This window comes from Rattus rattus, chromosome 9 (assembly GCF_011064425.1).
Source record: "Rattus rattus isolate New Zealand chromosome 9, Rrattus_CSIRO_v1, whole genome shotgun sequence".
Classification (NCBI taxonomy): domain Eukaryota; kingdom Metazoa; phylum Chordata; class Mammalia; order Rodentia; family Muridae; genus Rattus; species Rattus rattus.
The window spans coordinates 28,399,855-28,414,312 of NC_046162.1; positions in this window are offsets into that span (position 1 = coordinate 28,399,855).

The following is a 14,458-nucleotide window of genomic DNA, read 5'->3' on the forward strand; positions in this document are numbered from 1 at the left end:
GGGTGTCACTCCGGGTTGTTCTTACACCAAGAATAAAGTTGTTATTAAGACTACAGATGACATTTCATCTAAGGTCCCTCCCTTTGAGTTCTGAGAGTCTCTCACTTCCCAGGTCGCTGGTACAGTCTAAAGGGTCCCCCCACCTCCTAACTTCCGAGATTGCCTGTTTCGATTCTTTCTGCTGGCCCTCAGGCTTCAGTCCTGTCCCCACCTCCATATATGATCATGTTCCCCCCTTCCCCTCCCTGTCACCTTGCCTACCCAGGTCTCTCCCTCTCCCAACCCCTCCTGCTCTCTTCCCCCTCCCAAGTGGGATTGAGGCGTCCTCACTTGGACCCTTCAGTTTATTAGCCTTCTTGAGTTCTGTGGACTGGGAATTCTGTACTTTTTTGGCTAATGTCCACTTATCAGTGAGTACATACCATGCATATCTTTTTGGGTCTGAGTTACCTCATTCAGGATGACATTTTCTAGTTCCATCCATTTGCCTGCAAAACTCATGGTGTCCTCATTCTTAATATCTGAATTGTATTCCATGTGTAAATGAACCACATTTTCTGTACCCATTCTTCTGTTGTGGGTCATCTGAGTTGTTTCCAGCTTCTGGTTATCACAAACAAGGCTGCTATGAACATAGTGGAACACGTGCCCCTGTGGCATGGTGAGGCATCTTTTGGGTATATTCCCAAGAGTGGTATAGCTGGGTCTTAGTGGGGAGAGGAAACTTGTAGAGTCCACCTCCACTAGAGAGGGCATCAAGTGTGGGATGGGGTTGCCATCCCATAGTCAAAACTCTGAACCACAGTTGTTCCTGTCTGAATAAAAACTGCAGGAACAAAAATAGAGAGGATTCTGAGGAAAAGGAGGCCCAGGGTCAGGCCCAAATGTTCAGGGGGAGGCCCGAAGGCCTGACACTATTATTGATGCTATGGTGTGCTTACAAACAGGGCTCTATCATGACTGCCCAACAAGCAACTGAAAGAATCAGATGCAGATATTTACACCCAACCAATGGAGAGAAGCTGGTGACCCCTGGGGTTGACTTAGGGAGAAACTGGGAGAAGCTGAGGAGGGGGCGACCCTATAGGACCATCAGCAGTCTCAACTAACCTGGTCCGCAGGATCTCTAACACTGAGCCACCAGTCAGACAGCACACTCCAGCTGAGATGAGGCCTCCAACACATATACAGCAGAGGGCTGCCAGGTCTGGACTCAGTCAGAGAAGATGCACCGAACCCTCAAGAGACTGGAGGCCCCAGGGCGTGGGGAAGTCTGATGGACTGGAGCTGGATTGGGGCATCCTCTTCGAGCTGGTAGGGGGTGGGGGAGGAAGTGTGGGATGTGGAGCAGTCGGAGGTGGACCAGGAAGGGGATAAAGTCTGGACTGTATAAAAAAGATTAAAGAATAAATTATTTTAAAAAGGAAGTGAGATGAAAGTCCGACATGGTGGGGCCGTCATAAATCACAGAATGCAGGAGGCAGAGACAGGCAGATCTCTGCGTTTGAGGCCAGCCTGGTCTATATAATGGATTCCAGGACAAGCAGAGTTATATAATGAGACCTGTTGCCCTCCTCCTCCTCCTCCTCCTCCTCCTCCTCCTCCTCCTCCTCCTCCTCCTCCTCCTCCTCCTCCTCCTCCCAATGAGAAGTGTTGAAAGACAGAAAAGACAGGAGAAGAAGGAAAAGGTATTCTTCAAGAGACACTGCAGAGAAAGAAGCTGTGGGAATTGATGATTAGGTGAAGAAAGGAAGTTACAGTTGTTCCAAACACCATGGCAGGATTCCAGGTGATCAGAGCAGAGCACGGGTGAAGTACTGCTGGTTGGCAGCCACCCTTTGCAGATGGGAGCGCTGGGATGTTAAGAAGTGGAGGGATCTCAGCTCCCAGGAGAATCCAGAAACACTGAGAGCATCGAGAGAGTGTTGGAGCCACAGCTGGCTATACATCACAGTCTTACGCATGCGACTGTCCTGCTGAGAGTTACCTCCTGCTTGCCAGTGCAGTTTCTTTCTCCCGTCCCCTCCATGTTACCTCTCTGTCTACCCAGCAAATGCCCAGGGTAGATGGCCACGTGGTGTCTAACTATATATTCCTCAACCTGTGCCCTCCAGACTATATCTACCCATTGCATTATTTCCAGTGTCGATACTTGACCATGTCTGGTACACAGCCCAGCCTTCAGCAGAAGTCCTATGGTACAGGATCTTTATTGTCTAAGAGTCTGTGATGGTCACAGCAGAGGCATTAGGCCCACACAGACAGTCGTGCTAACATCCCTTAACCTGTTGGAACTGATAAAAGGAGACGAACCGTCTGCCAGATCTAAACGAGATGCTCATACGCTGTCTGCTGCATTCTGGATGCACCGTAAAACCGTCTCCCCCTTTCTCCTATTTCTGTTGCTATCGTTTTATTTAGCTCTATCTCTTAACATGACAAACAAAAGGACACAAAAAAAACTAAAAGTCTGCACCCCACCAGAACTAAGAAAAACAGTAACAAAGACACTGAAGACCCAGCCCCAACCCAAGAGCTGATGACACACATCGTGTTTCTCTAGTTTAATTATTTTTTTTGCATCTAAACCTGTTAGCGATCTGGATGGATTGTTGAGTGTGTGGCAGGGTTTCTGGGATTTAATTCGGGCTTTAACGAACAGTGAAAGCAAATGAGGCATTCATCCCAAAGTAATGTCTCAACCGGAATTATTGTTCTTCGTGTGTTGACAAGGAAAGAAAGGGCCCACTGGAGAAAGGAAGTACCAATTCCAAAGTCTCGTGCAGAATCTGAGAAAGACACAAAGTGGAATGTAGTTTTTGATTCCCAGATGCTGGCCCATGGCAGCAAAATTACCTGGTGCTTAACTGTCTGTCTTTCCATGTATCACAGGTGTACACACATGTGTGCACATGTCAAAGCCAGAGGACAACTTGGGGTAGCATCCCAGGAAATGCCGGGGTCTTTATCTCCCCAGTGCTGAGATTATAAGAGCATGCTACCATGCCTGGCAGTTTTATATACGTTCTGGGGATTGAACTCGGGTCCTCGGGCTCAATGGTAAGTGATTACCCACTGACCCATCTTCCCAGCCTACGCATCCTCATTACAGATGGAGATTCATGGACCACAGCCCAGACACACTGACTGGATCCTCCTGGGTATTCTAAGAGGCTTTTTAGCTAATTCCTGCAGATGCCCCGTCCTGAGTGCCACTGGTCCAATGGTTCTAAGGCTACGCTCTCCTAGCCTCTTCAAACGGTTCTACTCTGTTCGGCCTGCCCACACTGGCATTGTATGAAAGTCTAAAGCAAGGCAGAGAGCGGGCACCACGGGAAGCCCCGTTGACTCTCCACTACGGTCCGCCTCATCAAGCAAGCCTGGCAGATGAGAAGCAGCTTAGCATAGGTCCATCCCAATCAATACCTTCAACTTCCGGAACACCGTCCCGTCCATCCACATCCAGAAGACTATGGTGGGACAACTTGGCAATTCCTAACTCTTCCTGTAAGTTCATTGGGTTTGTTTTTTTTTTTTTTTGGTTCTTTTTATTATTCTCTGTACAATTAATTAGCTAATAATTTTTTGCTTCTGATCCATTCCTCATTAAAAAGCTGAATCCCCAAGTTGAAGCTGTTGGAACAAAGGTAGGAAAATTTATGTCTTAATTTTGGTTCATTATGGCAGCGAGCCTCTCGCTCCTATCACTGTCTCTCCTCAGCCCCCTCCCCTCCGACTCTGACGGCTCCGTGACCCTAAATGCCTCCCGCTCACAGCCACCACGGAGACACTGTCTCTGCCCTTTATCTTCTCCTGCCTCATTAAGAGAAATGAACCTAAGCCTGAGAAAGACGACACAGGGGAAATAAAAATGGAGTCCCTCGGTACCACCTATAATGAATTGTTATGAAAACCATGGAAATATCTGTCTGCGGATATTGTCCTCTGATTTGAAGTCAGTGTCGCAAGCGGTAATTTTTGTCATTAAAGCCGTTAATCTGCTCAGCACTCCTCGTAAGTTTTTTTATGAAGAAAAAAACAGCCCCACTGCCTTGCCGCTCGTCCTGGGGTACTTCGGAGGCCAACACACATGCAGAGCACCGTGGAGTAATTAGCTTTAATTATGGTTGATTCTCCTGTCTATTGAAAGCGGGAGGACTTCAAGCTGTTGAGGCTGGGGCTGGGGCCTGCTCGGTCTTGAAGTTGTTAGAAGAAGAGATGCTTCTAACTTCAACGGAGCCCCTGACCCCTGGCCAAACGCCAGCACCACGCCAACAGCAGCACCATGCGCTCACCAACACAGGCCGCCGCTAGCACCAGCAGCAGCCCAGCCAAGGAAGCTGGACTTGAACGCTCGCATTCAGGTAAGCACAAAGATGCGCGCTAGTTCCCGGATATGCGTGCCACTCAGCACGCACACACCCCTGACATCTTCACTCAGCAGCCAGTCTTCGTAGTCAAATTCAACCATGGCAGACCTATACCAAATCATCCAAGATCCACATATGCTGCTGGCTACTTTTTTCTTCTTCTTCTTCTTTCAAGCGAGCATTGTCTGGGATGAGGAACCTCAGTTGAGAAGACGCCTCCATCAGATTGTCTCTAAGAAAGTCTATAGGGAATTTTTTTAAATTATTGATTGATGTCAGAGGGCCTAGCCCATTGGGGGTGATGTTAGCCATAAGCAAGTGGTCCTGGGTTTTATTAAAAAAAATAAAAAGAAAGCTGAGCAAGTCGTGAGGAGCAAGCTAGGAAGCAGTAATCCTCCATGTTCCGGTTTCGGTTCCCGCCTCCAGGTTCTGCTTTGAGTGCTTGCCCTGAATTCCCACCATGATGGATAAACCCTTCCCTCCTCAAGTTGGTTTTGGTGTCTTTTCACAGTAATAAAAAGCAAACTCAAACACATAGCTAATGGCGGCATACACACCAAGTAATGATAAGATATATGCTAATCTTGGTTGTCCACGTGACTGCATCTGGAACCAACTCTAATGCAAACGGATGAGCGCTCCTGTGGGGGATTTCCTTGATAGATTATCTAACAAAGTAAGACCCAGCCCTAAATGTGGGTAGCATGACAGCCCAGACAAAAGGACGTAGAAGAAGATAATGTTACATTTTGCCTGTTTGCCCTCACTTTTTGCTGGCATGTTCATCTGCTCGATTGCAGCAGCATACTCTACTGATATTAAAGCCAACATTTATAAAGGAAACCACTTCACCAGGGCTGGCTAGTAATTCAGAGGTTTAGTCCATCATTAACATGGCGGGAAGCATGGCATTGCACAGGCAGACATGCTGCTGGAAAGGTGGCTGAGAGTTCTACATTTGGATTGGCAGGCAGCAAGGGGAGAGGCCCTCAGCCTGACTTGAACACTTGAAATCTCAAAGTCCACCCCGAATGGCACACTTTCTCAAAAAAGACCACACCTTCTAATAGTGCCATTCCTTATGAGCCTTTGGGGGCCATTTTTATTCAAACCACCACAGCATTCCAATGTAGAATTAAGACTGGCCGTTCTCCGTGAATCCTTCAGGCCTCCAGACCCTGGCTGGGCAGCAGAGACATCCAGCTTCTTGGGCTTAACAATTACAATTGCTCCAGTGAAAGAGCACCATTGATGGACTACCTGGACCACATTCTCTAATCCAATTTAACAAATTGTTTTCAGTTTAATTGAAATTAAATCTTTATATAATATATTCTGATTATGGTTTCCCTCCCCAACTTCTCTCAGATCCTCTCCCTCTCCCCACCCACCCAAACCATACTCTTGCTTTTTGTGTTCTCCCTAATTAGAAAACAGGTGTCTAAAAAAATAGAAAAGGAAAATGATAAGATAAAAGTCTTTCCCAAACAAAATCTTTTATTTGTTTTTATTTTACGTGCATGTTTTACCTGCACAAATGCTGTGTACAATATGCATGCAGTTCCCACAGAGACCAGAAGTGGGTATTGGGTCCCTTGGATTTGAAGTTGGATCTTAGTTCTGGGAACTAAACCTGGGTCCTTTGCAAGAGGTTTAGTGCTCTTAGCTACACTGAGCCATCTCTCCAGGTCCTCAATGAATCCCTTTAACATATATGCTATATACTTATATATACAAATATAAATGTACATATACATTTATATTTATATTTTATTTATTTTATATAATTTTATATTTATATATATTTATATTTTGTATAATATATATTTTAAGGAGCCAAATCACATTTCTAATGTGCGAAAGGTCTAGTAATAAGGCCCAGAGAAGTAAATGTTCTTGGCTTGGAAGAATTATTATATGGTCAGAATTATTACAGAGTCAAGGGAGAAACGTAGAAGCAAGAATTCATTTAGCATTTTTTTTTTGTTTTTGTGTTGTTTTGTTTTTTGAGACAGGGTTGCTCTGTGTATCCTTGACTGTACTAGAACTCACTCTGTAGACCAGGCTGGCCTCAAACTCACAGAGCCCCACCTGCCTCTGCCTCCTGAGTGCTGGGATTAAAGGCATGTACCACTCATTCAGCATTTATTGTTGACCTGAGTAAACACAGGTCAACACAGGAACAGTCACCATGGGGTCTTCACAGATAAATAGTACGTCATGATGCCTCCAGCAGTGTTGGACAGACACAGAACTTGTCACGTGTGCTGAGGGCGCTATCTGCAAAGCTCTCCACAAGGATCTTATCATGTGTAGATAACATCCTAGTCCAAGGTAACCTCACACACGGTGATTATCTCCAATAACTGAACCTTGTGTGCATGTAGAACTCTGGTCATTTCAGAAAACAGAGGACATCTCCAACTCGTCACCTCTCTCTGGGTAGAGCCTTTCATAAGGTTTATGGTTTAGGGCAATGTCTCCCTCCGGACCCATTTATCATTACACTTATTCACGTATTTTGTGGTAGTGTAGTGGATGTACACATGGGTAGGTCAGAGGACAACATGAAAGTGATGGCCCTCGCCTTCTACCACATGGATCCCAGCGACCATACTGAGGATATCAGGCTTGGCAGTGAGTACATTTATACACTGAGTGCCTTATGGGTTTATTGGTGTGAAGAGACACCATGACCAAGGCAACATTTATAAAGGACAACATTGAATTGGGACCGACTTACGGTTTCAGAGGTCTAGACCATTATCATCATGGCAGGAAGCATGGAACATAGAGGTGAACATGGAGAGTTCTACATCTTGATCCACGGGCAGCAGACAGAGACTGTGTTCCACACTGAATGGAGCTCAAGCATAAAAGACTTCCAAGTCCACACCCATGGTGACACACTTTCTCCAACAAGGCCACACCTCCTAATAGAGACACTCCCTATGGATTAAGCACTCAAATACATAAATCCATAGGGGCTGGGGTGGGGGCAAAACTATTCAAATCACCACACTGAGTGATGTCACCTGGTCCCCAAATTATTTTTCCTTCTCTTTCTTTTCCACCTGTCCTATACCAAAAGGTATTCCCTACTTTCTCAAGTCCATCTAATGCTTTGTTTTCCAAGGAACACAAAACTAAATCAAGACGGTGCATGTCACCTATCCAATAAGAACATCAGAGAGGAAGGCTGAGGGGCCTCCAGAAGTGCAGAGAAAGACTAGAATCGAGAGAAAGAGGAGATAATCAGGAAATGACTCCAGAATAATAAACCTGGAATAGGTGAGGGACAATAGGGGAAAGCTCAAAGGGTAGGAAGCACCAAGTGTGATGAAGGGAAATTTATGAACTATATTGAGAAAATAAATGGGAAACTAGAATGGGCCAGAATCTGGACAGAGATTGGATTTAAAAACAAGCAGGCAAACAAAAAGATTTACTTTGTCTGATAAATGAATTAATCTCAACATTTAGCACCGCAAAACAAGCTTAAGGTTTTTGTCACCCAAAAGTGTGATCAGAACTATAGGCGTGGGAAGAGACACCATTAATTAACATTTAGAAAGGAAGGGGGAACAAGTATGGTCTTAGTTGAAAGGCAGGCAATCACTACTGTAGTGAAGGGAGTGGTAAGAGTTCTTGTGGTCATAAAACACACACATCTATCCTCCTTCCATCTACCCTCATCAACCCATCCACTCACCTATTCAGCCCTCCATCTACTAATCCATCCATCCACCCACCCTGCTCACCCATCCACTGTCCATCAACACACCCATTGTTACCATCCACACACCCACATACCCATCCACCCACTCATCTACCCATCAATCTACCCATCCACCAAATACATCTGATGTTTACTAGACACATTCTATGGACAAGCCACATTCCAAATAAGTGCCTTCACTGAGTATAACTTGCAGTTAAACAGAAAAGGAACAAAGGTATGGGAATGATTTGGGTTTTAGTTGTAATTCCATGTGGAAGAAAAATACAGAAGAAAATACAAACTGAACTTCACTGGGGTAGGGAAACAGTGAAAGAAACCTCTGAAAAAAACAAAATGATTAATGATTCAAGAACTGGAGAGAGATAGAGAAGTGGTTTGCCAGTTAAGAGTGAATCCTGCTCTTACAGAGAACCTGAAATCAGTTCCTAGCACCTACATTGGAGAGGTCACAACTGACTGTAATTGCAGCTTCAGGGGATCTGAGGCCCTCTTCTGGCCTTAGCAGGTACTGCTTTCATGTGCACAGACACACACATAATCAAAAATAACATTTGTTTAATCAAAGACATGAGAGAGATAACAGAAGATGACAGAGATACAAAATCATGTCGTAGGGTTATGACTATTCTTGGTTGTCAGCTTGACTACACCTGGAATTAACTAAAACCCCAAAATGGCGGGTCAACCTGTGAGGGGTTTTTGTTTAGTTTGAAGTAGGAAAATCCACTTTAATTCAGATCTTTTGTGCTTCAGAAAGACACAACTTTAGTACAGATCATTTGAGCTGAGAAAACCTACCTTTAGCCTGAGCCACACTTTCTACTGGAATGTGGGATGATGTCACGGGTGAGGCAGGTAAGGATAGAAGGAGGCCTGTCATTGGACGAGAAGGAAGGATGGGCGGGAGAAAAGTTTGAAGGAAGAAGAGGAGATGGGAACGGAAGAGGAGAGAGAGAGAGAGTAGCCGGGGACAATATGGCAGCTGAAGTTAAGATTCCTTTACAGGTTGTTATAAATGTTTTTAAGGGATGGATGTGTACAGGGTTTTGTATGTTTAGGTGAACAATTATATCTTATCAATTGGATCAAAGGTTATTGTGTTGATTTAAGTGTAGTGGAGTGTCGGGCGGCTGGTCTGGGCCACCATGGAGTTGGGATGTGTGTTTCTGGCATGGAAACCTGCCTTGGGAACTAGATAGGTAGAGAGATTGCTGCCAGGCTCAGAGAGAGGCCTTCGGCAGTGTGATATGGGACGGAGCAAAGCCGGTGAGAGGCTTTGCTGATTGAGTTTTAAGATATCTATCAGATACCATGGGGCACTGCAGTGGCAGATCTAGAGCAGGATAAAAGACAGCATTTTATTTTTTACATTTATACAACAACACTGGGAGACTATGTAAAGGCCTGGAAGAAGGAAGCTTTTGCTCACTGCCTGCTTGTTCTTGCCTTGCTAGCACATCCATTCCTTCACTGGCATTAGAGCTACTCCTTCAGGATTCCAGCACATACCGAAGACCAGCTGAGACATCCAGACTCGTGGATTTTGTGACTCCTGGATTCTTGAACTTTGCGTTCACATCCAACCACTGTTGGATTAGCTGAACCACAGCCTATGAGCAATCCTAATAAAGCCCCTTTCACAGATAGAGATTCATTCTCTAAGATCTGTTACTCTAGAGAACCCCAACTAACACAAGTATTAGTTCTTACCTTCTTCACAACTCTTCCAAGGGAAAATACTTTCAAAGACAAAGTAACTAATGTCACATGCTTAAATGCAATGACACGGTCATTACGGATGGAAAATATGCCCAAATAATATCCTTCTCCTTCAAATTAGAAATACTGCCCTCCCATTGATTCATTTTGTAAGGTCCACAGAGTTTCATAGCCTGCTTAAGTCCTGGGATGTTGGTAGGATGAGGAGTCATAGAGGGACCCCAAGTCCAACAGGACATAAAGTTGCCCTGATGTTTCTAGAACTCAGCCACCATAGCCTGAGTGTCTCTGCCTGCCTGTTATGAGTGACTGTGTGTCAATGGGCATCTGTCTGCAAGCAGATTGAATTTTGAGACATTTGAAGTTCTTGCTTTGTTCCATTTCAACAGTCTTTAAGAACATATCGTATGGGCAATTCTGAACAAATATCCTAGGGCATTTTGAAGAAAGGAAAGGACTTTTTCTTTGATTTTTTTTTTCATACCATTAAAAAATAATATTTGGACTTAGTTTGAAAGTTCAAAAATTAGCATTTATTTTCTGGTGGTTGAATTAATCAATTCAACTAAAGTTCCTGTAGTCGGCCTAACCCAGAAGAATCTACACAAGAAAAGCCTTGTGGTTGCTTACATTTGAACCCAACTTCCCGCTGCCTCCAAGGCCTGGTTTTATGGGTCCAAGGAGGATTGGAAAGGGCCCCAGTCTGAATATCTGAGAAATGACATTTCTACTGACAACAATAAAGAAATCAAACTACAAACTCTTATTTTTTTTCTAGGAATCAAAAGAAACTTTCTTAATGTGACTTTAAATATATGCTAGGCACACAGCAATACCAACATAAAGGTGAGAGACTCAAGATGCTCTCCTTAGAATCGGGAACAGAAATACCACTGTTGCTGCTGACATGGAGTCTTCTTTTGAAGGTCCTAACAATGCAGTAGGAAAAGAAAATGAGATTATTCCGAACACATACTGCATAGACAGGTGTGGTGGAACACATATGCGACCCCAGCTACTCAGGAGGCTAAAATAAGAGAATCAAGGAATCGAGACATGAAGCTCAGGTTATACAGCACTGAAAGACCTTATCTCATAGATAGATAGATAGATAGATAGATAGATAGATAGATAGATAGATAGATAGGATAAGATAGGTAGATAGATAAGATAAGTAGACAGACACATACATAGGTAATAGATATATAGATATTGATACATAGATGATAATACATATAGATATATAGATACATACATATGTACTTACATATATACATACATAGGTACATAGATAGATACATACATAGTTATGTATGTAGATACATATATACATATATAATGATATTATATAAAGATGATATATATATAGATACATGGATAATAGATACATACACACAAGGATGGATATGGTAACCAGACAAAACTATTATTAATAATTGTCACAATTATTTCCTTGGAAATCACCTTTAAAACTATTTGAATTATTAAAGGATTTATGGATTGGTACAAGATGAATTCGTCAAAATTAAAAGCTTTCCTGTATGTGAGCTAAAATAATTTAGGAAACATCATATTATAGGATTATCTCATTTTATAATACAAGTGAGAGATGAAACTGACTTAACAGAGGCTGAGGAGATAGCTCAGCCCAGGAAGTTCTTGCCTTGTAAGCGTGGGGACCTAATTTGCTCTCCACAGGCCGTCCTAAAACAAAAGGCTAGGCCAGGAGAGCACGCTTGTCATTCCAGTGCTGGGAACATGGAAACTGGCAGATCCCTCGGCCTTGCTGGCCAGCCTAAATTGACAAGTTCCAGACCAAGTGAGAGACCCTGTCAAAATCGAGGAAAACACTGAAGAATGACACCCAAAGTTGACCTCTGACCTTCACATGTACACACACACAGACACACACACACACACACACACACACACACACTGAGATACAAGAAAAATAGAAAAATAAAAAAATCAAGCAAAATTAATGGTAAGCCACACAGAGGTATTTGGTGATCCCAGGCAAGTCTGTCTATAGCAAGAGTGTGCCTCCCCACCACAAGTCCCCCAGAGGGGGTAGCAGTCTATTATCAGTGTCATTGGAATCGTCAGCACACCTTGCCTGTACACTTGAAAAAGGGAGATTCATGGTTTTGCGTAAGACGACACAGCTATAAAATAGAGGAACCAGGACTCTAACCTAGATGGCTCTGCTCTGAATCCCACATTCTCTCCACCACCACCCACAGTAATCATCCCCACTGCTGGGATGAAACCAGTGCAAGCCATCAAACACTACAAAATTATTTCTCACTTTGCTTTGGGGGAAAAAAATATATCACTGTGCACCTTCAGATTCCCACTTTTGTTTTCAACGTTCTTTCGAAGGTGACACTGGGACGAGTTTGCATTATTAGTCTTCACCTCCAACCCCATCCTGAGAACAAAGAGAATTAGCCCCAAACCAAATTGACATTCACTTTCAAGACAGCCGGACATTAAAAAATCTACCTACCACAGCTAACACCCCACATATGAGACAGGAATTGACCTTCTGTTCTTCGATGTTCTTCAAGAAAAAATGGCTGTAGACATCCAAATTGCTCTCCTACCCAGGCATCTGATCCTAACTCACTGGGTCCTTATTATTTCCCACAATTATTTGTTCACTCGATCCCTCCACTAACATTTGCTGAATGGGGTCACCCAGTCAGTCCCAAGCCAACTCATTTAGCCAAAGGATGGTGGCTATTTGCTTTCCCACGGACATAGAATCTTATAGATAAGAAGGAAACATCTGTTAGAGAAGGAGTAGAATCTTCTTTTAATGTCTCCATCCATATTCACTTACCAAAATAAGACAACATGCCTCCTGGTACTTTATACTGTGTATTGCTTACACTGGTTGCCATAGCAACAGAAAGGAAGTTTAGTTTCCCAAACTTTAAAGGCGCTTACCTGAAGGAGACTGGCTGTGGTGTGTAAGGAAGAGAACTCCTTCAAGGAAGGGAAGGATGGCTCATAGTTGCCATCTCAGAACCCAGAGGCTGAGGCTGTAAGATTTTTTTAATTAGAGCACTTAATTAGGCAGTCAGGGAAGTCAAGAGAGTTGACCAAAATGATCCATGAAGCAGGAGATAAATGGATTCCTTGTTTTACTATTAGGACCTTCTCTATAGCTAGTTTTTGTTTTAAAGACTGAGTTTCATGTACCCCAGGTTAGCCTCAGAGTCATCATGTAGTGAAGGATGACCTTAAACATCTGATCCTCCTGCCTCCTCCTCCAGAACCCTGGGATTACAGGAGTTCCCTACTATGCAGAGTTTATGCAGTGTTGGAGGTCTAATCCAGCACTCCTCGCATAGACAGGCCCTCTCCCAGCTACATTACATCTCCACACCTGGGAGCTGTTGTTTATAGGCCTTTAGTTTACAATGTAACTTATGGAAAGACATAAATGAAGTTTCTCTCACATTGGGTGGGAGTCAATTCACAGGTATGTTCTACTAATTAAGGCTTTACATGAAGCATGTTACTAGAAGATGTATTTTAGTTCCTAAGCACCAACAATTTTTTCTATATAATGTGCCGTCATGGCTGATACAAGCCAGGGTTTGCCTCTATACCCAGAATTAGCAAGAGGTAATTACCCAGAGTACTCCAGATGCATATAGGAAATAGTGAAGGAGGCTTTAGATGATATGTAGGCAGATATTTTTCTCAACCTACTTTAATAATGGTTCAACCTCCCCTCTAGCCCACCACTCACCAGAGGTAGTGGAAAAGAAAGGTTATTAGGATATGGGGAAGTTGACCTGTTTAGATGTAGTTCTTTGGGGTGATTCCAATCTTCATTGTTCATTCCAGTCCACGAGCGAACACCAAACATGAGTCAGCAGCTGCAGTCCAGTCCACTTGGCAGACAGCACACAAAAATCAGCAAGGGCAGGTCAATTCAGAAGAAACTGTGAAGCCCGCCCATCAGCCCAAGTCCCCGCAGGAATCTCACGAGAAGTTCTTTGGTAAGTTTCTTTCTATGAGGTCACGATCAGCTGAGCTCAGCAACGCAATGTAAGGTGAACGAATCCATTTGAGTTTCGTCAGCTAAGACTAGCAAGGCTGAGCAAAATGAATCAATGCTCCAGATCCCGCTGCCTGTGGGGTCATATGTACATGCTTTCTAAACATCACGTGTCCTTCCACGTGTCTGTTACAGTAAAACATCCTATCACCTGTGTCTCCTTCAGCAAAAACGTCCTTTCACATGTCTGCTTTAGCAAAATAATATAACCTGAGTCTCCAAAAAAAACAAAGATTTCCACATGAATGATGCATGGGTATGACTCAATAGCTTTCCATCTCTGTGGGAGAGTTTATTTTTCTCACTCAGTCCTTCTGACCAGGCCTGTGTAATAAGAATTATTCAGATGTAAACTCTGCACTCAACAACCTCTTATTCCCACTAATGTCCCTCATAATGAGAAAGTAGGCTGTAACTTCAGAACTTTCCATGTCTCGGGGTTTAGTTAGAATTCAATAATCCTTTTTAATAATTTAATTTATGCATGGCCAACCATTTCCATTTATACACAGATAGTGTGATGGTTAATCTCAACTGCCAATCTGATGGCAT